Source organism: Archocentrus centrarchus, chromosome 8 (genome assembly GCF_007364275.1).
Source record: "Archocentrus centrarchus isolate MPI-CPG fArcCen1 chromosome 8, fArcCen1, whole genome shotgun sequence".
Taxonomy (NCBI): Eukaryota; Metazoa; Chordata; class Actinopteri; order Cichliformes; family Cichlidae; genus Archocentrus; species Archocentrus centrarchus.
In genome coordinates, this window is record NC_044353.1 from 2,013,580 (window position 1) to 2,039,017 (window position 25,438).

The 25,438-nt window shown below is 43.1% G+C and overlaps 1 protein-coding gene across 1 annotated transcript in view; it reads right to left on the bottom strand.

The window, feature by feature from the left end:
* LOC115785092 (GTPase IMAP family member 7-like) overlaps positions 1-25,438 on the bottom strand; it is a 34,195-nt gene that overhangs the window by 2,789 nt on the left and 5,968 nt on the right. The window lies entirely within an intron of this gene.

The window sequence follows — 25,438 nt, forward strand, 5'->3', positions numbered from 1 at the left end:
TTGGATACGTCTTCGATTCATGGAGCTCGTGGAAACCTGTGTGTCTCTCAGTGCTGGCGGTGGAGGACGTGGAAGACGTATACATATTCGGCTTTTTGGTAATGGGATCTCTTCTGTTTGGGCTCGGAGGATACCTGATTTACCGGGAAATTAAGAAAATCTGGGCAGCAGTTCGACATCTGCAGAGGCTGCAGACCCAGGTGGACGGGCTGTCCAGAGCCGTACAGACTCAGACTCAAAGCCTGTTGGACCTGAGCTGCAAGCTGGATGCGTAGTCCAGCTGAGAACGTGCTTGCAGGTAAAAGGGATTACATCTGGAGATAAAGTTCGGTTCTGCACAGCAAGAACGGTAACAGAACAATTTGGATTATTGGATTACTGAATGGTTTCCCAGTGAAACTGAAGGCTGTTGAAGGAATAACAAGCAGCCTGTTCCAAAACAACATCTGCATTATCGGGAATTCGGCTCCCCCGCCGGCCTTGGGCTGGCAATCATATCTCTCCAGGACTATGTGTGATGGTCGCTCTCCCCCTCAGCCCTCTCTGTGATTTGTGAAGCTGGATCTGGTGTACCACGGCCGCTGATGAACTTCCATCACTATCAGCGAACTGTTTTGGCTAGGAGCTGGCATCTGGCTCCACAATGCCCCCACCCTCTCGTCTCCGTATGCAATCCCCCCCACCCACCCACACACACACACACACACACACCACCATATTGCTATCCTGGGTTTAAATGTGTGAATATGCTTTGCTAAAGGTGTTTTTTGGACCGTAGTACCAGATGAATTTTTTTAACCTAACCACCCTACTGTGTGTCTGTTTGTTTCTTCCTGGAATTGATTGTACCGGCGGCGCCCCTAGTGGCAGCGGCTGCAGACACCCATCTCCCCTATGTTAGTCTTGTCTTTCCTCCTCTTGGATGGTTGTTGTCAACGGAATTTTGTTTTATGTATAATGACAATAAAGTTCTATGCTGTTCTATCATTTTAGTATAGTGTATGTGGTTGCTAGGCAACATGATGTCATCAAATTGACTGACAGATAATATTCTTCTATATGCAAAGTTTGGCTGCTCAACTCCTGAGTGCCTTGAAGGAGTTTGCAGAGAAAGAGATCATTTAAAAGCTTCCTGTCCCACAGCCTAATGAAGGAGACATGGGAATCACTTCAATTTGTTGTTGCAGATCAAAGTGAAATTAATGTGATTGATTGAACAGGTATTCTTGGTGTTCTGTGTTCTAGTAGCTGCAATTCCAGCAGTGTAAAAGAGAGTCAGCTACAGATTAAAATAAAGTATAACAACATTTATACATTTTCTGCACCACCAAATAAATACAAGCACATTTCAGTGGCGATGCAACACTTCATTCAGTTGTTTTTGTAAGGTACTGTATGAATTAACAAGCTGCACATAAAAAACATATTCCCCAGCAGAGAATCTATGCCACACTGAAAACATGCTGTAAATTAGAAGGGCATTCAGTAGAGCACATACCTGTCTCACCACAAATTTTCTGTGTGCCAGTACTACGCTGCAATAGATACTACCCAATGTTGTCATGCAAATTATTAGATCACAAAGACTAGAAATTTGTTTTATTGGCTTTTAAAGACTTATGTTTTTATTTTTTTATTTTTACTTAATAAATTAGATCCACATGAACAGATAATGGCATACATAGTCTGGATATATTTGATTTGGATTGTGTACCCTAATAGTTGTTCCCATCTGGATCCCAAACTTCACTGAGTTATGAATTTTGAAATTTCACCAATGATGAGAGATAGGGTTTTTGAACATTTCTGGTCACCTTGACTTTGAAAATGAAATCAATTTTAGTTCAAAACTGTTTGAGTTACATTGCTAACAGCCAGACAGACACGACTGAAAACACAAGATCTTTCCACCGATTGGTGGGAGAGGTAATAAAAGAATAGGTCCATTTTAAAGGGTCAAGGAAACAGTTCTCTTGCTCAATGTGACTGCTTTGCTTTTGATGTTATCCTTGATATGTTCCCAGATCATATCCCACATGATCTGGGATCTGGATGTTGTCTTCAATTGTCTGTACTACAGTCATGGCTGAAAATGTTAGCACCCCTGAAATATTTACAGAAAATGAAGTAGTTCTACCAGAGAATTATTGCAATTACACATCTTTTGTTATGTACATGTTTATTTCCTTTGAGTGTATTGGAACAACACACACACAAAAAAAAAAACTCATAATCACTCAGAAACTCATAAAAATTCATATAATTCTATGCAAAACTCCAAAAATGGGCCGGACAAAATTACTGGCACCCTCAACTTAATATTTGGTTGCACACCTTTGGAAAAAATACCTGAAATCAACCGCTTCCCATAACCATCAACAAGCTTCTTCCACCTCTCAAATGGAATTTTGGAACACTCTTCCTTTGCAAACCGCTCCAGGTCTCTTATATTTGAAGGGTGCCTTCTTCCAACAGCAGTTTTAAGATCTCTCCACAGGTGTTCAGTGGGATTTGGATCTGGACTCATTGCCCGCCACTTCAGAACTCTCCAGCACTTTGTGCTTTCTGAAGTATGTTTGGGGTCATTATCCTGCTGTAAGACCCATGACCTTGGACGCAAACCCAGCTTTCTGACACAGGGTAATAAAGAAATAGGTCCATTTTAAAGAAGAATTTTCTCTAAGCATCCCAGTATACTTCAAACCAAGTCACGCTCTAAGGTTCATCCCAAAAACAAACCCCTAAAAATGCTGTCCAGTGCAGTGAAGAGTGCTCGGACTAGGGTTTAATATTTTTCCCGAAAATGACATGAATCAAATCCCGGGAAAAAGTTTATTTATTTATTTATTTTAATTAGGCCTTCTGTAGCCTGTGTCGGCCTTAACCTATTGTGATATTGTAGATGTAGCTTTCCAGCTATGTCCTGTTATGCCCAGTAGGGAGTAACGTTGGCTTGATTAACGCAATAAAACCTACATCTCGACATTTGAGTGCTCGAGCTGTGCGGTGTTGTATCGTTCCTCAACACTCCCTTAACAAATATAATTTGAATATTCCTCCATTGTACATGGAATTATACCAAGCTATTTTACAACTGCTGGTGCAAAACAATACGGTTCATCTCCACAGCATTGATAAAGGCTCAGCCACGCTGTCGTGGCGACATCTGTTGCGCTATATCTCCACCAGTGGAACGCTGTAATAGTCATTGAAAAGTTAACTACCGTACTACACTATAATATGGCATAACACAGGGCCTTGAGTAATGCACTACGACTTGGTCATTGCCATTCTGGCAACAGCAAATTTATAACACCGTGTCTGAGGGTTAAAGTAGGTTCGCTGTGAATCGTCTATTGAAAAACTGGCCGATCCTTATAGCCTAAAAAATATACATTTTACTCAACTCCATTTTAAAAGCGAAATATGTTAAAGCAATCTATTTCATGATAATTTCTTCACACATTAGGCCCGTATCCTAATTCATGATTGTTAGTAAGCGGCTGCAAACGAGGAAAAGAAACACTCGAAGTTAAACAGATATTTCTTTATTGTTCAGGGCAGGCATATTTTATAGGCTATATAATGCAATATAACAATATATAATAATATAAAATTATATAATACAAAATACCTTAGGGTAAACACATTGCCTACGATTTCAACAAATTAAAGAGGAAAAAAGTACAACTGTGTAATACCTCTATTAAAACGCTTGAGATGAAGGCTGAAGCCTTAAACGGAGGCTGAACGTGCCTGAAATGAAGAGTAATGCTTTTCGCATTAAACGAACCCTTCTCTCAATATTTCCCTAAATTTAACTTTCTGAAGCTTTCTTTTCTTTCTGAAAGTCAAATTGACGCGCGCGACTTTTTTCCCGGTTTCCCGTCTAACGTTTCCCGGGAAACGGGAAATGGTTCTGATCGCATTTCCCGGGAATCCCGGATCCCGGGATTAAACCCTAGCTCGGACCTCTACATTGGTGAAACCAAACAGCCTCTTCACAAACGATGGCACAACATAGAAGAGCCACCTCGAGAGAACAAGACTCAGCGGTACATCTAAAGGTCAAAAGTCACTCTTTTGAGGATGCCAATGTTCACATTTTGGACAGGGAAAACAGATTGTTTGAAAGAGGAGTAAAAGAAGCATCTATGTCCACTGTGAACAACCATCATTGAACAGAGGAGGTGGATTACGTCACCAACTTTCACCCACTTACAGTGCTGTCCTGAGCTCCCTTCCCAGACGTCTCAACCCCCATTCACACCTTTGTTCCAGTGACCTCAATAGGCCACAGGAAACAATGGAGCAAAGTCCTAAATTGGTTTCATCTGAAACCACTGGTTGAATGACCCACGCCTCCTTTCACACCTTGGAACATGTGACTATGGACATGAACATTAGAGGGTCATAACCACCTCCAGGGGACAACGCCCACAGGGATTTAAATACCTGGGTCTCTTCATCTTTTGGTTTGAGAACTGAAGAAGCCTTTGGGATGAGAGGAGAAACGTCTTCAAGAAAAAAGAAAAAGTCCAGTCGCCTTTTTTCAAGCTCCAGAGATACTATGACCTGGATGACTGAGAATCTACACAGACATTTACTCTAATGGATCACACAGCAGTAATATACAGCAGCAAGTTTTATTACAGTAGAGGTCTTTGTGAAAGTGCTGTAACTAAGTTTAAGGATCTAATTTCTTTATTGTTATGCTCTTCAGTGCCAACACAGTGCAGAGCAGCTACCTAAACTCTGCTCCCAGTGAGGTCGATTATCTCGTCAATAGTTTTACATCCTCACTGCGTATAACTTTGGATACTGTGGCTCCTCTGAAAAGGAAAGCTTCAAATCAGAAGTGCCTGACTCCGTGGTATAATTTACAAATGCACAGCTTAAAGCAGATAACCCGAAAGCTGGAGAGGGAATGGCGTCTCACTAAATTAGAAGATGCTCATTTAGCCTGGAAAAAGAGTTTGTTGCTCTATAAAAAAGCCCTCCGTAAAGCTAGGACATCTTACTATTCATCATTAATTGAAGAAAATAAGAACAACCCCAGGTTTCTTTTCAGCACTGTGCCAGGCTGACAAAGAGTCAGAGCTCTGTAGAGCCGAGTATTCCTTTCACGTTAACTAGTAGTGACTTCATGGATTTCTTTACAAATAAAATTTTAGACATTAGAGAAAAAATTATTCATAACCATCTCAAAGATTATTCTTCATGTTCGGCTGCTTTCAAGCACTACTGGTATTTGTTTAGACTCTTTTGCTCCAGTTGATCTTTCAGAGTTAACTTCAATAGTTACTTCCTCCAAACCAGCAACATGTTTATTAGATCCCATTCCTACTAGACTGTTCAAAGAACTCTTTCCAATTATTGATGCTTCTATCTTAAAAATGATCAATCAGTCTTTATTAGTTGGCTATGTACCACAGACCTTCAAGGTGGCTGTAATTAAACCTCTACTTAAAAAGCCATCACTGACCCAGCTGTCTTAGCTAATTATAGGCCAATCTCCAACCTTCCTTTTCTCTCAAAGATTCTTGAAAGAGTAGTTGTAAAACAGCTAACTGATCATCTGCAGAGGAACGGTTTATTTGAAGAGTTTCAGTCAGGTTTCAGAATTCATCACAGTACAGAAACAGCATTAGTGAAGGTTACCAATGATCTTCTTACAGCCTCTGACAGTGGACTCATCTCTGTTCTTGTCCTGTTGGACCTCAGTGCAGCTTTGATACTGTTGACCATAACATTTTATTACAGAGATTAGAGCATACTATAGGTATTAAAGGTACTGCACTGCAGTGGTTTGAATCATATTTATCTCATAGACTCCAATTTGTTCATGTAAATGGGGAGTCTTCTTCACACACTAAGGTTAATTATGGAGTTCCACAGGGTTCTGTGTGAAGGAAATGAGTTTTTATGAAGTTTCATGAGGTTCATGCTATATGTTTGTCTTTACTAAATGTATGTTTACTTCCCTGAGAAATCTGTCTGGAAAATAACTTAACTGATGTGGACTTTTTCCACAGGTACCTGAGATCATACCTGAGACATTATGAGCCTTTAACAGGAAAGTGACCAGGATGACGACCATAAGTGAACAGCTGTTGTCTAAAGAGGTGCAGGAATGCATCTCAGGGACAAGTGCTGACTACTGTGGTTTGAACATCCATGGCTTTGGTGAATATGAGCATGCTGTGCTGAAGGCTGAAAGAAGGCTGCATATATAATTACCTGTGCACTGATCAGTGATCATTTCTTTATGTTTGCAGTAAGATTTTCATCGATTGGAACTGGATTTGATCCTGAAAGGATGCAATCCACATTTTTTAATGAATTTGAGGAAAATTATTAGATAGTGACTGTTTCATGTTACTGTTTGTCATGTGGGCCAATTTAAATGTAGAATTAAATGCTAATCCACTTCACTGAACAACATTGACACATGAAAGACTAATGTTTGTTTTCTTTTTGTTTTCCAGGCCATAAGAAAGTATAGAAAGTAGGTACATGCATTATAAATATGATATCATTAAACCCTGTCTTAATTTTATGCTAAATTCACAATCACAATAGTATAAGATTAGTTTTCACAAGAATCCTCTTCTGGCTCTTAACATCAATACAGCCCTGGCTGACCACCTGAGGTCAGGCTGGTAAAGTTGAGGTCAGAAATGTCTGACCTCAAAAGGGGGATTGAAGGAAATGAGTTTTTATGAAGTTTCATGAGGTTCATGCTATACGTTTGTCTTTACTAAATGTATGTTTACTTCCCTGAGAAATCTGTCTGGAAAATAACTTAACTGATTAAAAATACAGAAGCTTATAGTGTTCTGTGTCATCATGACCTTTGTGTTCTGACTGTACACTGAAGAAGACTAAACAATATTAGAAATGGAGACTTCGAGGTCACCCTGTTGTTGAATTTCTCTGTTTTTCACATTTCTTGTTTTGTATAATGATGTAACCAAGACTGATAAGCTGCGACTATATGACAACTGTAAGTTGAATTAGAAGGGGCCAGTACTTCATGCCATCCCACACAAGTATGGTATTCAGTCTGACCCAGATTAATCTGTAAACTGTTTGAAATGGCATTATTAAATTTAATAATTGGACTCCTTATTCCGTTCAATTGTCTAATTTCTGTTTAATAAACGAACACGCCGGAACCTGGGGGGATAGGCTGGTTCTTCAGGTTAATTCATGTGCTAGGACCAATTCTATTTACATTATACATGCTTCCCTTAGGCAGTATTATTAGAAACAGGCCCGGTTCTAGCCCACTGTAGCTGGGTGGGCAGACTGAAAATGTAGGTGGGCAAGTATAAACATAGACACAAAATATTAGGCTATATTTGTTTGTTTTTTGGGGGTTGAATACAGCCCTAGTAGACACAAAGATATACATATAGCCTCTCCATTTATCTGGGCTTGGGACATCACAGAAAGTACACAGATTTGTGACCTTCTTTGGCTGGAATATACATATTTTTTTTTTTTATTCTTTTTGTTTTTTTATTATACAACAGTACAACAGAAAGAGAACAGCAACTGCAAAAAATGCAAAATGTGAAAAACTACAGAATCAATCTTCTTTTTTTTGGGCAAACTTTGTGACAAATTCATTCGGGAAGCAGAAACATGCGTCCCGAGCCGCAGAGTATTCCAGCCGAGGTCCAGTGCGGTACCACGCCGGGCTGAATGAGCGGAGTATTGGCGAAGGCACGTTTGTGGATAGTTAGCTAGCACTGGCTGTGTGGGGAACCTGGCGCTGAAACGGCCAGAGGAAGGACCTGCTTTGGGTCTGGGGATGTGGCTAGAGTAGGACTAGCATCAGGAGTGCTTGTGCTATTACATGCAGAGAAACTAGTCAGCAGATTGTCTGCTGCTCGGACAGAGGAGGAGACGGAGCAGGTAGCCCGCTCAGGGGGAGACATTTCAGCACGGGCAGCAGCGGGAGCTGCTGGAGATACTCCAGGGCTAGACTTACTGATAGGAGCGATACATGCTCACGGTAAAAATAAGTAAAAATATTAACATGGAAACTAGAGTGTGACCCAGATTAAGGAAAAGCACGAAACCAGGGGGCGCAGCCCTGAATCAGAGTGTGAGAAAGTCAAAGTGTGGAAAATAAAAACTATTGTAGGCGGAGCTTGATGGGAGGACCTTTCGCTGCCCGCAGGCGGTATGGGAGATTTTGATTGGGTGGGCAAGAATCAGATTTGGGTGGGCTGAGCCCACCCTTGTCCTATGCTACCGCCGGCCCCGATTAGAAAGCATTGCATCAATCTTCATTGTTATGCAGATGATACTCAGCTTTATCTATCAATGAAGCCAGATGATGCACATCAATTAGTTAAACTGCCGGAATGTCTTAAAGACATTAAGGCCTGGATGACCTCTAATTTCCTGCTTCTATATTCAGATCAAACTGAAGTTCTTGTACTCGGCCCCACAAATCTTAGAAACATGGTGTCTAACCAGATACTTCCTCTGGATGGCATTACTGTGGCCTCCAGTAACACTGTGAGAAATCTTGGAGTTATTTTTGTCCTTCAATGCACATATTAAACAAATGTGTAGGACTGACTCCTCCGTGAATCGCCACATTATCGTGGTGGAGGGGTTTGTGTGTCCCAGTGATCCCAGGAGCTATGTTATTCAGGGGTTTGTCTCCCTGGTAGGGTCTCCCATGGCAAACTGGTCCTGGGTGAGGGTCCAGACAAAGAGCACTTCAGAAGACCCCTATGCCTGTCGAGGGAACAGTTTTCCCTGCCCGGGATAGGGTTACTGGGGCCCCACCCTGGAGTGAGGCCTGGGGAGGGAGTTTGAGGGAAATCATCTGGTGCCAGGCATTTGCCTGTGGTGCCTGGCCGGGCGCAGCCTGAAGAAGTTACATGGGCCCGCCCTCCGGCAGGTCTACCACCTGCAGAAGGCATCATAGGGGTCGGGTGCAGTGTGTGTTGGGCGGAAGCCAATGGCAGACCGATCCCTGGCTATCTAGACTGGCTGTTGGGACATGGAATGTCACCTCTCTGGTGGGGAAGGAGCCCGAGCTAGTGCGTGAGGTTGAGAGATACCAGCTAGAAATAGTTGGGCTCACTTCAATGCATGGCCTGGGCTCTGGAACCAGTCTCCTGGAGAAGGGCTGGACTCTGTTCCAGTCTGGAGTTGCCCTCGGTGAGAGGTGGTGAGCTGAGGTGGGTATTCTTGTATCCCCCTGGCTTGCTGCCTGCATGTCGGAGTTTTCACCAGTGGATGAGAGGGTTGTTTCCCTGCACCTTCGGGCTGGGGAACGGGTCCTGACTGTTGTTTGCGCTTATGCACCGAATGACAGTTCAGAGTACCCACCCTTTTTGGAGTCGCTGGGCGGGGTGCTGGAGGATGCTCGATCCGGTGACTCCATAGTCTTGCTGGGAGACTTCAACGCAATGACAGCGAGACCTGGAGGGGCGTGATTGGGAGGAACAGCCTGTCCGATCTGAACCCGAATGGTGTTTTGTTATTGGACTTCTGTGCAAACCACAGTTTGTCCATAACAAACACCATGTTCGAACATAAGGATGTCCATATGTGCACGTGGCACCAGAACACCCTAGGTCGCAGGTCAATGATCGATTTTGTAATCGTATCATCAGATCTGCGGCCGTATGTTCTGGACACTCGGGTGAAGAGAGGAGCTGAGCTGTCAACTGATCACCACCTGGTGGTGAGTTGGATCAGGTGGTGGGGGAAGATGCTGGACAGACCTGGGGCACCTAAACGTCTTGTGAGGGTGCGCTGGGAATGCCTGGCAGAAGCCCTAGTCCGGGAGATCTTCAACTCCCACCTCCGGCAGAACTTCGACAGCGTTCAGAGGGAGGCTGAGGACATTGAGTCTGAATGGACCATGTTCCGCACCTCCATTGTTGAGGCTGCTGCTCAGAGCTATGACTACAAGGTGGTTGGTGCCTGTCGTGGTGGTAACCCCCGAACCAGATGGTGGTCACTGGAGGTGAAGGGAGCCATCAAGCTGAAGAAAGAGTCCTATCGGGCTTGGTTAGCCTGTGGGACTCGGGAGGCAGCTGACAGGTATTGACAGGCCAAGCGGAATGCAGCTCGGGCAGTGGCCAAAGCAAAAACTCGGGTGTGAGAGGAGTTCGGTGAGGCTATGGAAAAAGACTTTCGGACGGCATCGAAGCGATTCTGGCAAACCGTCAGGCGGCTCAGGAGGGGAAAGCAGTGCTCCACTCACATGGTTTATAGTGCGGGTGGCATGCTGCTGACTTCAACTGAGGCTATAGTCGGACGGTGGAAGGAATACTTTGGGGACCTCCTGAATCCCACTGACACGCCTTCTGTAGTGGAAGCAGAGTCTGGGGACGAGGGAGATGACTTGCCCATCACTGGGGGTGAGGTCACTGAGGTAGTTAAACAACTCCTTGGTGGCAGGGCCCCCTGGGGTGGACGAGATTCGCCCTGAGTTCCTGATGGCTCTGGATGTTGTAGGACTGTCTTGGTTGACACGCCTCTGCAACATCGCGTGGAGATCTGGGGCAGTGCCATTGGATTAGCAGACCGGGGTGGTGGTCCCCATGTTTAAGAAGGGAGACCGGAGGGTGTGCTCCAACTAATCATCGGATTCATCGGATTACCACAACAAAATTACTACACTCCTCAGTGACAACAATACTTATGAGGTCCTGAGACGTGATCCCACAAGCAACTACAAGAAAAAAGTTGTTTGCTGCCTGCAACAACTTGAAAAGGAAAAAGCCATTGACCGCCCCACTTACTACCGCCTGTACCCTGGAGAAGCCACTCCATGCATTTATGGACTCCCAAAGATCCACAAAGAAGGAGTCCCACTTCGACCCATTATCAGCAGTATAAACTCGGTCACCTACAACATTTCCAAACACCTCGCCACCATCTTATCACCGCTTGTTGGCATCACACCCCACCACATTGAAAACTCTACAGATTTTACTAACAAGGTCCAGAATCTTGTACTGGATCCAGATGAAACCATGGTGTCCTTTGATGTGGTTTCACTTTTCACTTGCATACCCACAACTGAGGCAGTGGAGACCGTCAGAAGACGACTACAGGAAGACGATTCCCTACTAAACAGAACCAGCTTCACCCCAGATCAGATTTGTGCACTTTTAGATCTCTGCCTTACCACAACATATTTTAAATACAATGATGGATTCTACAGACAGAAGCATGGATGTGCCATGGGCTCCCCAGTGTCTCCCATTGTAGCCAACCTTTACATGGAGGAAGTGGAAAGTAAAGCTCTTGGTTCTTTCAAAGGGATGGCACCTAGCCACTGGTACAGATATGTAGATGACACCTGGGTCAAAATCAAAACCCAAGAAGTAGAAGCCTTCACTCGTCACATTAACTCAGTGGATAAATACATACGTTTTACCAGGGAGGACACCAGAGATAACAAGTTACCATTCCTGGACTGTGCGGTGCTTATCGAGGAAGATGGAAGCCTCAACATTGAAGTTTACCGGAAGCCCACACACACAGACCAGTATCTCCTCTTTGACTCCCACCACCCTCTGGCACACAAACTTGGGGTGATCAGGACCCTACAACACCGTGCGGAAAGTGTTCCCTCTAAGGCAGAAGGGAAGCATAAGGAACACACACACATTAAGAAAGCCCTCAAAACATGCGGTTACCCCAACTGGGCCTTCATCAAATCAGCTAAGATGCACAGGAATGAAGGCCAAACACAAACTACAGAGAATAGGAAGGACAAGAGGAACGACATTGTCATCCCATATGTGTCGGGCTTGTCAGAGAAACTCAGAAGAATTTTCTCCAAGCATGACATCTCAGTATACTTCAAACCAAGTCACACCCTAAGACAAAAACTGGTTCATCCCAAGGACAAACCCGCCAAACACAAGATCAGCGATGTAGTGTATGCTGTTCAGTGCAGTGAAGAGTGCTCGGACCTCTACATTGGTGAAACCAAACAGCCTCTTCACAAACGAATGGCACAACATAGAAGAGCCACCTCGACAAGACAAGATTCAGCAGTACATCTGCATCTGAAGGAAAAAGGGCACTCTTTTGAGGATGCCAATGTTCACATATTGGACAGGGAAAACAGATGGTTTGAAAGAGGAGTGAAAGAAGCCATCTATGTCCACTGTGAACAACCATCATTGAACAGAGGAGGTGGATTACGTCACCAACTTTCCCCCGCTTACAGTGCTGTCCTGAGCTCCCTTCCCAGACGTCTCAACCCCCATTCACACCTTTGTTCCAGTGACCTCAATAGGCCACAGGAAACAATGGAGCGGAGTCCTAAATTGGTTTCAACTGAAACCACTGATTAAATATGACCCACGCCCCCTTCACACCTGGGCACATGTGTTCACGCACATGATCAATAGAGGGTCATAACCACCTCCAGGGGACTATGCCCACAGGGGTTTAAATACCTGTGTCTCTCCACCTTTTGGTTGAGAACTGAAGAAGCCTTTCAGATGAGAGGTGAAACGTCTTCAAGAAACAAAAAGAAGTCCAGTCGCCTTTTTCAAGCTCCAGAGAGTCCAACTAATCAGCTGTTCCAGTTACAGTCTCCATTCCAGCTGCATTTGATTTTTCACGCGGCTCCAATACGAGCTGCTGATGAAGCTCCTGAACAAACCAAAAGAGGTACTTACAGTTAGCATGTGGTGAATCCAGTAAAGTGTCCATCTGAGCCAGCCTTGAATCGGCACAGCCACCGCTACCAGCAGGCTAATGTGACACTGTTAGAGCAAGTAATAAGTCCCAGCAGACCTGAATGCAACCCGCCTGTGAGCCTGACTGAGGGTGAAAGAGCCCTCGATTACGGACAAATCTGTCACAGATTCTGCGGCAGCAGAAGTGTAGCAAAAGTCAAGTGCGTAAAAAGAGCCAATTGTAAAGCTGAGCAGCCTGACGTGTGTGTTTTCAGTGATTTGAGAAAAACTTTAATACTTTGCAGCCATTAATATCTGCGCTGCAGATTTCTTTGCACATTTACAAATCTGATTACAGACACACAGATCAAAATACAGATCGCGATACACGCATGTGATTCATTTACGGACACACAGAACTGTTGCTACAACAATAGCCCCATAAAATACAGGGACTACTGTGAGTTTGTGTCAGCTAAAGATGACAATATCAAGGTTAGTTGTGCACTATGCTGTGACAAGGTGCTGTCTAGCTTCAAAAACACTACGTAAGATTTGAAGAAACATCTGGAGTTGCAGCACGGCACAGTCGCACTTACAGAGCGAGTCCCATCAGGTGGGAGGGAGAGCTGCGGCTAATGCAGGAGGCCCCCCAGCAGTGTTTCTGCTGCACCACCCTGCCAGCTCCTGTATTTTCTCCCTGTAGGCTGATTCATAACCCTGTGCGATCAGGCCGACTACTGTGGTGTCATAGGCAAACTAGATAATGGTGTTCAAGGAGTGGATGGGAGCACAGTCATACGCGTAGAGGGCATACAGGAGGGGGCTCGGCACACAGCCCTGGGGGAGCTGGTGCTGAGTGTCAGGGTGGCGGAGCAGAGGTGACCCATCTTAACAGCCCATGTTGGGTTGGTCAGGGAGTTTTTGATGGGGTGGGGTAAATCCAAGTCATCCAGTGTCTCCATGGATAGAACCAGATCCATTTATTAACAGTGATAGTGTCTGTACAGTATTTGATGTAGGATAACAGCATCTGTGTGCTCCTCTAGCACCAGGAGATCAAATACAGCTCATGCTGTGCTCTGAAAGCAGTCCTGCAGGTGATCGAGGGAACTCTCATGCCAGGTTCTGACAGTCTTTGTCACAAGTTTGGTTTTCTTCCTGAGGGTGGGGTTTTATTTTTTACCCAATGAATGAAATGACAAATGTTTAAAAGTAAACTTCACTAAATTAATTAATAAACAGTGGCTGAAGCAAATAATAGACAATTAAATAATACATTAGACCAGTGTTTTTCAACCTTTTTTGAGCCAAGGTACATTTTTTTTCATTGAAAAAGTCACGAGGCACACCACCAGTCAAAAATGTTAAAAAAATGATACTCTGTATCCTATATTAACAATATAGTCATTCTTATCAAAGTATCTTGAATAGGAATCAAATAAACCAGCTGTTTAGCTTGTAGGGGCAGGTAATGGTGCTTAAACAGCAATCACCCGGCAGTATACGGTTATAATATGTATGCTGTGTGTGTGTTTCAGATGTTGCATCATGTTCCAAAACTACTGCTGCAAACTGTCAGTCTGGGCATTCAACCTGTGCTTTGCGTGCCTCCAGTTTCTTGCTGGCGGGTTTTTAACATGACAGGCTTGATTCTGGTGAAGGAGTTGCTCTCATGACTCTGCTAGTGACCACACTCCCTGGCCAATCAGTGGCATGCTGTTGTTAGGGATTATTTTTTACTTAGTGAATAAAGGACAAATGTTTAAAGGTAAACTCCAGTAAATTAATTAATAAACAGTGAATCAACCAAATAATAAACAATTAAATAATACATTAGACAGAGCAACTGATCAGAAAGTAGTAGACTAACTTCTCTCTTTCACAGCATCTTATCTCGAGGTCCGGCCACCGTACGTACAATGAGAACATCACCAACGTCACCATGTTCTGTCAGATACTTACTCTGGATGGCATTACTTTGGCCTCCAGTAACACTGTGAGAAATCTTGGAGTCATTTTTGACCAGGATATGTCCTTCAATGCACATATTAAACAAATATGTAGGACCGCTTTTTTGCATTTGCGCAATATTTCTAAAATTAGAAACATCCTTTCTCAGAGTGATGCTGAAAAGCTCATTAATGCATTTATTACTTCTAGGCTGGACTATTGTAATTCATTATTATCAGGCTGTCCTAAAAGCTCCCTGAAAAGCCTTCAGCTGATCCAAAATGCTGCAGCTAGAGTACTGACAGGGACTAGAAAGAGAGAGCAGATTTCTCCCATATTGGCTTCTCTTCATTGGCTCCCTGTTAAATCTAGAATAGATTTTAAAATCCTTCTCCTCACATACAAGGTCTTGAATAATCAGGCACCATCTTATCTCAAAGACCTCATAGTCCCATATCACCCCAACAGAGCACTTCTCTCTCAGACTGCTGGCTTACTTGTGGTTCCTCGGATACTTAAGAGTAGAATGGGAGGCAGAGCCTTCAGCTTTCAGGCGCCTCTTCTGTGGAACCAGCTCCCAGCTTGGATTCAGGAGACAGACACCCTCTCTATTTTTAAGATTAGGCTTAAAACTTTCCTTTATGATCAAGCTTATAGTTAGGGCTGGATCAGGTGACCCTGAACCATCCCTTAGTTATGCTGCTATAGGCCTAGTCTGCTGGGGGGTTCCCATAATGCACTGTTTCTTCTCATTCACCTTATTTACTTTGTTTATACTCCACTCTGCATTTAATCATTAAATGTTATTAATCTCTGGCTCTCTTCCACAGCATGTCTTTCTCTCCCCTCAGTCCAACCGGTCGCGGCAGATGACCCCCCCTCCCTGAGCCTGGTTCTGCTGGAGGTTTCTTCCTGTTAAAAGGGAGTTTTTCCTTCCCACTGTCACCAAGTGCTGCTCATAGGGGGTCGTTTTGACTGTTGGGTTTTCTCTGTATTATTGTAGGGACTTTACCCACAATACAAAGCGCCTTGGGGCGACTGTTTGTTGTGATTTGGCGCTATATAAATAAAATTGAATTGAATTTAATTGAATTAATCTGGACAAGATTTCTCTGTATTGATTAGATTAGAACACCAGGAAGAAGATGTGCCTATGACTGAGAGGAATCTGGGTCATAAAAAACCAGCTTGAACGAGACTGAATGACGAAGGTCAACTGATAGCACCCAGAGACTGTTTATGTATAGATAACAACGAGCTGTATAAAGATGTTTTGGTTAGACAGGAACACGGGCTCAGAGAGAGAGAGAGAGCACACTCTTACTCTGATTCCCCACATGATGTGTGTGTTTTTTTCTGATCCTTTAATTTATTAAATGTTTTACTTTTTTAATTAAAGTGTTTCAGGTGTCTTCCTTCACAAAAAAACTGTTTACCTAACACTGTTCTCCTCGTCACATTTTTGGATCGCCTCAGATCGCTTAGAACTTCAGGTGAGTGAGTACAGAAAAAGGACCCGGCGAAGTGTACCTGATTCTAATGGAGATGCCGTCAAATTGCGGCGAGCCGAGTCAACCCGCGTCGAGTCGTTCAGTATGGAAAAGCGGCTTCATTCTCTTGTCTCTATGTACAATGCAATTCGCTACCTGCTGCTATCTAGTCTAGCGATATGGAAGAGTATTACATGATTATGCTCCAGTCACTACTACAACACTCATGGCATATTAGGTGAAACTGGATAATCTCCCACGGCACACAGTGGTTGAAAAACACTGCATTAGACAGAGCAACAGATAGATGGTGCCAGACTAACTTCAGGCCTTTTGGGAGATATGTTTCTCTTATTTATGACCTTCTCGGTCTCAGAGAAGAATATATTTATCTTATCCTTAAAAGTTTTGCCAAAACATGAACATCTGTGTCTAAGGAGGGAAGGGTGTGTGTAGGTCATTGCACCCTTTTGCTAACGAAAAGGCTTCTTTTGGACACTAGAAAAACATTTCCTTCTGCTCCATCTGAGCGCGCCGGCTCCGCCTCTTTCCTCTTGCGACAGACAGACTGCACGTACATCAGCTGACTGCTGCTGTTGCGTCATCAGTGTTCACGTGAAAAACTAGGGGCTGCGTGAGCGCAATCTTGTAATGCTTTATATTCACAAGCATTCTCCTAAATATGTTTCTACTGCAGGTCTATATTTAGTCACAAATCAGGGATTAAAGTATCAAAAATATTTTGACGGGGAAGGGGTTCTTCCGGTACCGGACGGTCACTAGTGCTAATAGCTTCGCTCGCTAGCAGTATGTCCGGGAGCTGAAGTAGAGAAAAAATAACAGCTGATTCTCAGCACAGCGAGCACAACACACAAACATGCAGAGAGCGGTGGAGGCGGAACAACATGTCAGCGATGATCGCTCAGTGTCAAAGGGAATCCGTCGCAGCGACGGAGGATCTGAGGGGGTTGTTTTCTAACTCCTGATCCCCCACTCCATTCCAGTAGGTGGCGGTAATGCAGCTCTAAGCTGGTTTGGTCAACCGCAAACCCACAAGAAGAAGAAGACGACCGAGCCCTGTAATGCAGCTAATGTGAGCGAAACGTTATTTAATGTATCGGATTACATTTTTTAATTTCTTTCCGATATCCGATCCAGTAATTTAGGCCAATATCGGACCGATACCGATACTGAATATCGGATCGGCGCATCCCTAGTTATAACCAACACTAAGCTCTCAGGGCAGAATGAAGGGTCTACACCCAACTGAGATGGCCTCTAGATCCAGACAGCAGTGGACATAGATGATTCTGGTGTTTGTGCACCAGTCATCGTGTGTATCGGAGTCTGCATTGCAGTTGTAGCAATGTAGGCTGCGGCCTATTAACTGCACAGTAGCATCAGGGATGAGCGGGTGTTAACAAGATTCAGGACTGCTGCATGGGTTTAATGCCAGGATTCCGTGATAATAATCACGGAATCCTGGCATTACTCACCAGCAGTAGTTCCAGTTTGTCTGTTTTGAGGATGATGAAGCTGGCATTGGTCAGGAAGATGTTTGGAATTGGCAACTTGTGTGGCACATATTCTAGCCTTGCTATGAGGCCCTCTGCAGTCGTGCTTCTGTTTATGATGCCTTCGCTGCTGGCACTGCCTTCCAGGTTCAAAAACTAGCCAGGGAGAGCTCGGTGTTCTGGCGATGTCTTCTGGAATGTTGTGGGACTGCTGAAACTCACTTGTAACTACTGTACTGCACATAATTCCTACAGTCCACAGTTGGGCTTGACTGTAGGAGAGATTAAAACCATTCATACAAACTCTGAAAAAGGGAGCCAAGCGCCACTGCGTTTGTACATGCCGCCATCTTGCATTTAGGAGATTTTTGATATTAATGAAATATAGTAATATAGTTTTTGGATTTCTCAGTTGCTTGGTAACATTATTTTTCGATCCTCTATATGCAGCCATATCAGTATTCAACCGTGTTTTTATAGAAGTGCATAGTGACATATCCTGTTGTTTCATAAGTTTTTGGATTCACTCATTTAACCAAGGTAATGAAGATTTTCTATATATCTTTTTGCATTTTTTCAAAAACTTGCCAAAAAGGTGCTTTTTAGTCAATTACCTTGCTACTAAAACCCTATTATGAGCCATATTATATATTGCAACTCCTCCCTCCATTTTCCTATCTCTTCTAAAACATTTATAACCTGGAACATCAATAAAGGTAGTTTGACTCCTAATGTGCAGCCAAGTTTCACTGAGACAGAAATTGCAAATTTGACTCCATTAACAACTTTTTAAAAATCTCATTGTATTTCAGGAGTAAGCTGCAAAAATTAAGATGCCCTCCAAAAATGGCCTTTGGTTTAGCTTCTTTATCCCATATGACCTTTGCATGGAAGGATTTAGTATAATTTATGTTTACTCATTGTTCTCATGTCAGAATTATTTGTTTGAAAATACTGTCCAGAGCTTTGTTTCTGTCTTGGAACATCCTTGAGGGTTACGGAGTCTTTTGAATGAATATGTGTTTTCAGGATTGGCCAGAGTTCCACATATGGCAATATATACAGTGATTTATTGAAACATGCAATCATAAATGGAAATATAGCATCTAAGGCAAAAACAATTTGTATAATTCATGCTGGAATCATGGATGAGCAGAACACCAACACTGACACTTACAGCTCCGTGCAATAACACAAATAGAAGACAGCTACTACCATAGCTGGAGATGAGCCAGCCTTAGTAGAAGAGAGCAATGTAACTGAATTACATGATGCCCAAATACCTGTAATGATAGATAGATGAGGATGAAGATTGTGGCAAAAGTCAAGGTAGCCACACAACCAAAGGCACAACTCCTCATCAGAGGAGATGCTTGCAGACATGAACACTGCTCTACTCACCATCTCCACTACTAGCATCAATGAAACTAATTAGCTCATATATGACACTGCCACAGTAATCCTAGAAGCACTTGGGTATAAGACAGGGGTGTCCAAACTTGCGGCCCGCGGGCCGCTTCCAGCCTTGCCCACTTCTGGTCCGCGAATTGATGTCAAAAATAACATACAATTTGGCCCTTTAAGTTACTTTTTTGACATTTCGCTTAACTCTCTTAATTGGAGGGGAAGGCGGAATGACAAAAAACTAACTTAAAGGGCCAAATTGTATGTTATTTTTGACATTAATTCGTGGACCGGAAGTGGGCGTGGCCGGAAGCAGCCCGCGGGCCGCAAGTTTGGACATCCCTGGTATAAGATCAAGGATGCATGTAGAGAAAGCCCTCCATGGAGAAGAATACCAGAAGCCGAAAGGCTAGAATGATGCTAGTCAGTTAGGTCCTGGATGAATAAGAAGTTGAAAAAATGTCCATAACTGGGGCTCTAGAAACTGTCAAACAAAAGCTCACAGTTAGGCTGAAGAGATATATCAGAGAGGCGGAGGCCAAGAGAATAAATGGCCAGTTCTCCAAAGACCCATCTGGGGTGTACTCTCATCTGCAAAGCAAAAGACCCATCTAGAATTGAAACCAAACAATAATTGAAGAAGCTGCTTCCTCTCCCCCAGTAATCAGCCCAATGACGACACCACCGTCATTGGGCTGATTACTGGGGGCGAGGAAGCAGCTTACAGGGAAGAGGTGGCCCAGCTGGTGTCCTGGTGCCAGGAAAATAATCTCTCCTTAAATACAGAGAAGACTAAGGAGATGATTATTGACCCGAGGAAGAGAAGAGACCAGCATGCTCCATTATTCATCAACGGGACTCAGGTGGAGAGAGTGAAGACCTTCAAATTCCTTGGCACCCACATCAGTGAAGACCTCACCTGGACCTACAACACAGCACAGACTGTCAAGAAAGCTCAGCAGAGACTCTTCTTCTTAAGGAAACTGAGGAAATTCGGATTATCCCCCAAGCTCCTCAGCAACTTTTACAGATGCACTGTGGAGAGCATCCTGACAAACTCCATCACGGTGTGGTATGGAAACTGCACCAGTCAGGACAGGAAGGCTCTCCAGCGTGTCATCAAAACAGCACAATTCATCTGTGGAGCTGCCTTCCCATCACTACAGGACACTTATAATACCCGGGTAATAAAGAGGGCACACAACATCATCAAGGACCGTACCCACCCACAGCACACACTGTTCACACTCCTGCCGTCTGGCAGACGTTACAGGAGTGTAAAAGCAAGAACAACCAGACTAAGGTGCCGTTTACACGAGACCGTTTTCATTTTGAAACGGTGTCGTTTTGATGCGTTTCGCCCTTCTGTTTACATGACAACAGAGTGAAAACGATGTGTTTCAGAAACGGGGTCCAGAGTGGAGCGTTTCAGAAACGCACCGGCTTGCGTTTTCGTGTAAACACTTGAAACCGGGGTGATTTGAAAACGCTCGACTCGCACATGCGCACTATGGTTGCGACGGCCAGTTTTTCGCGCACGCGCAAACTGATAAACAGTACTCGCGGATTCACGAGTGCTTCTTATGCTTTTCCTGTGTTTTTACCGTTTTGTAATTCAGCGTTGTGTGCAGCAGCGATCCAACCTCATCATCGGTCCACACAAAACCTCTCACATTGGCCGTTTTGTAAGTAATGAACAATTTGCCGCACTACCTACTGTATCACTCCACGCATGCGCGTCTTGCGTAAACAAACTGCAAAGAGAAAACCAACGCCAACTTGTGGCCTGGCATGGGAACTACATCGTTTTCATCGTTTCACATGTCCTCGTGTAAACGCGGATCGTTTCTGAAACGCCATCGTGTAAACGAAAGGCTGAAACGCATCAAAACGACACCGTTTCCAGTGAAAACGGCTTCGTGTAAACGGCACCTAAAAAACAGTTTCTATCCACAGGCCATCAGGCTACTGAACCACTGACTGATTACCAAACTGTGATTACCTGCCTTTCTTTCATCTGTATATATCTGTATATATTGCACTTGCTTTATTATTTATTTATTTTTATTTTCTACTTTTACTTTCCTAATATACTAGTTCTTAAATTTTATTTTAACTTAGTTGCTTATTTCAATTGTTTGTAAAGCAGTCGCAAGTAAGAATTTCATTGCTCAGCATAACCACAGTGTTTTGCGGTGTACATGACAATAAACTTCTTGAATCTTGAATCTTGAACATCTGGGAGAAAGAGGTGCCACACAACTCCACTGCCAAGTGGCTGGTGAACCTAAGAGCAAACCAGAGCAACCTCCCAGAACACAAACCAGTCAACATCACAAATGCCTATCCAACCACAACTCTCCAGAATGAAGACCTGGATAGCACCAGGCCCTGACATGATCCATGCCTACACACATGGATGTGCCATGAGTCACATGAGTCGGTACATGAGCATTGGAAATAACACCAGAGGACCAAAGCACCAGCTCCTGGGTGACAGAGCACCAGAACCTTAAAACAAGGCAGACCAACCTGAGCACTGCCGGGAGCAACTACAAGAAAACCTGCAACTCAACACATGGATAGTGGAGTGGTCGGCACCATTCAGTTCAGTTCACTTTTATTTATATAGTGCAAAATCACAACAAAAACTCATGTCAATGTACTCATATTAATAAAGTAACTACAGAGAAAATCCAACAGTGAAACTGACCAGCCCTTACTATAAGCTTGATCATAAAGGAAAGTTTTAAGCCTAATCTTAAAAATAGAGAGGGTGTCTGTCTCCTGAATCCAAGCTGGGAGCTGGTTCCACAGAAGAGGGGCCTGAAAGCTGAAGGCTCTGCCTCCCATTCTACTCTTAAGTATCCTAGGAACCACAAGTAAGCCAGCAGTCTGAGAGTGAAGTGCTCTGTTGGGGTGATATGGGACTATGAGGTCTTTGAGATAAGATGGTGCCTGATTATTCAAGACCTTGTAGGTGAGGAGAAGGATTTTAAATTCTATTCTGTATTTAACAGGGAGCCAATGAAGAGAAGCCAATATGGGAGAAATCTGCTCTCTCTTTCTAGTCCCTGTCAGTACTCTAGCTGCAGCATTTTGAATCAGCTGAACGCTTTTCAGGGAGCTTTTAGGACAGCCTGATAATAATGAATTACAATAGTCCAGCCTAGAAGTAATAAATGCATGAATGAGCTTTTCAGCATCACTCTGAGAAAGGATGTTTCTAATTTTAGAAATATTGCGCAAATGCAAAAAAGCGGTCCTACATATTTGTTTAATATGTGCATTGAAGGACATATCCTGGTCAAAAATGACTCCAAGATTTCTCACAGTGTTACTGGAGGCCAAAGTAATGCCATCCAGAGTAAGTATCTGGTTAGACACCATGTTTCTAAGATTTGTGGGGCCAAGCACAAGAACTTCAGTTTGATCTGAATTTAGAAGCAGGAAATTAGAGGTCATCCAGGCCTTAATGTCTTTAAGACATTCCTGCAGTTTACCTAATTGATGTGTGTCATCTGGCTTCATTGATAGGTAAAGCTGAGTATCCTCTGCATAACAATGAAAATTGATGCAATGCTTTCTAATAATACTGCCTAAGTGATTGGCTGTACAGGTCTCCAGGACCTGTACACCTCCAGGACACTGGGGCGTGCAGGTCGGATCACAGCCGACCACTCTCACCCTGGGCACAGACTTTTTGACCCTCTCCCCTCAGGCAGGAGGCTACGGTCCATACGGACCAGAACCTCCCGCCATAAGAACAGTTTCTTCCCCTCTGCTGTTGGACTCATGAACAATAACCCTAAGACTGTTACCACCACCCTCCACAAACACTGATGACCCTATATTTATGCACCTGTCTGTTTGCACTGATGTACATATTACTGGACTATAGTTTACATTCTTTTATCTTTTAATTATTCTCTGCACTGTATATTTTGTAATATTGTGTTATAGTTATAGTTCTAATATCTCTGTATATCTGTATATTTGTATACTTGTATATTGTCTTATAGTTTTTATACTTATTTGTTTTTTATGTAAGCACGAAGTACCGCAGCAATTTCCTAATGCTGTGAACCTGTTCACCCATATGGCAATAAAAACCTTTTGATTCTGATTCTGATTCTAAGGGAAGCATGTATAATGTAAATAGAATTGGTCCTAGCACAGAACCCTGTGGAACTCCATAATTAACATTAGTGTGTGAAGAAGACTCCCCATTTACATGAACAAATTGGAGTCTATTAGAAAAATAGAGGGTGATTTGAAGCCAGGCTAAACGCAAACTAATAACCTTCATCAGGAACTAAATGGGACTGTGGAAGACAGTGCTTTTCATGTATTTTTTTTTTTAATTTATTTTTGCATTTCTCTCATTCCTGGTGAACTCTCCTGTTCCTTATATTCCAGCCCATTTGTCAACCAATCAGCATATGACCGACTGACAGCATCATCCATGTCCAGCAACCTGGAGTTTTTGAGAACTGCATGGGACTACATTTACATTGGTTGAAAACCATTTCCCATATGCTGTCCATAGAGAAATACATATGAAAACTGACACAATCGCTTTACCATAAATTACACATACTGTAAGTGGGGCTGAATGGTTGCAAAGAGAGGGAAGGTGATGGAGTTGCCAGAAATAGACATACAGAACAACTTCAAGTACCTGGGTCTCCAACAAGTAAAGCAGAACCATGATGAAGGTGCAAGAAGATCAGTTATAGCCAAATACATCCAGAACGTATAAGAAGAGCTGAAAAGCCAGCTCAGTGGTAGGATTAAGCTCTGAAGTATCAATAGATGTGCCCTATCGGTCATCAGATACCCAGCTGGAATAATAAGCTGGCCCCAGGAGATGACAGACATGAAAACCCCTCATAATGCATGGCTTTCTAAACTAAAAGTCTGGCACCCTGGGACTCTATGAACAATGGAAAGAGAGAGGGCAAGGATTAGTGAGTGTCAGAGTCATAATCCAGGAGGAAAGCAGAGCAGCCACAAATACATCATGAAGATGGCCCCGGAGAGGATAATAGATAAAAGATAATGTTACCTGCCTGCACTGGTGCAGTTGTTGTGATGGGCCGATAGAGAGGAACAGCCACACTCCTGCATTAAAAGATCAACCTTATCCTGACTGTCATTGCATTATTCACTTCAAATTAGAACCTGCCCGGAACCTGTCCATGATGCTGTAAAACACGTTACATTAGCCATTTTCAAACATTTAAAAGTGGAAAATCTACTTATGATCTCTGTCATCAAATTAGACTGTTTTAGGAATCTATTGTAGCAGAATACTTATTTATATTTATTTAAATTTACATCATTTTGTGCTTTTGCTTCTTCAGATTATTTGATATTTAAGTTAAATAGTACAACTGGCCACATACAGACATAAGCAAAATTGTTGGTACCCTTCTGTTAAAGAAAGAAAAACCCACAACTGACAAAAGTAATATAATAATAATAATAATAATAATAATAATAATAGTAATAATAATAATAATAACAATAATCCATCCATCCATTTTCTTCCGCTTATCTGGGGCTGGGTCACGGGGGCAGCAGCCTAAGCAAAGAAGCCCAGGCTTCCCTCTCCCCAGCGACCTCCTCCAGCTCATCCGGAGGGACCCCAAGGCGTTCCCAGGCCAGCCGAGAGATATAATCTCCCCAGCGTGTCCTGGGTCTACCACGGGGTCTCCTCTTGGTGGGACATGCCCGGAACACCTCACCCAAGAGACACCCAGGAGGCATCCTAATCAGATGCCCTAGCCACCTCAACTGGCTTTCGTTTGGATAATAATAATAATAATAATAATAATAATAATAAAAAACAATAAATAAAAATGTAATGAAAATTAGCAAACTAATGAAACTGACCTGGACAAATATGAAGGTACCCCTAGAAAAGACTAGGAATGGCACAATACCACTTTTTTATGTCCAATACCTATACTGATATTTTACATCTGGATATCTGCCGACACCGATACGAATCCGATCTTTCTTTAAAACAATAAAACAATTGTTTTTAAATGTCTGGGTGCATTTTACATAAATCAACGGTCTAATAAAAAAGAACCGTAAAGCTATTATACTTATATGCAAGAAATACATTGCACCCAAAATGCAGGCCAGTTCACCAATACTGATTTTTTTTTTCAAACTTTATAACTTTTCACAGCATTTAGCTGGTCAGCACTATCCAGACATTCATCCTGAAATTGTAAAACTTCAAGCAAACCTAAATCTAAGTATCTAAAGTAATATTCAATATGAAATTCAAAGTGCAGGTTTATGCGAGATTTCAAAAGCTCTTTGGTTCTGAAAAACAAAATGCAGTTTCAGCAAAAGATGCAGATGAAGATGAGGAGCT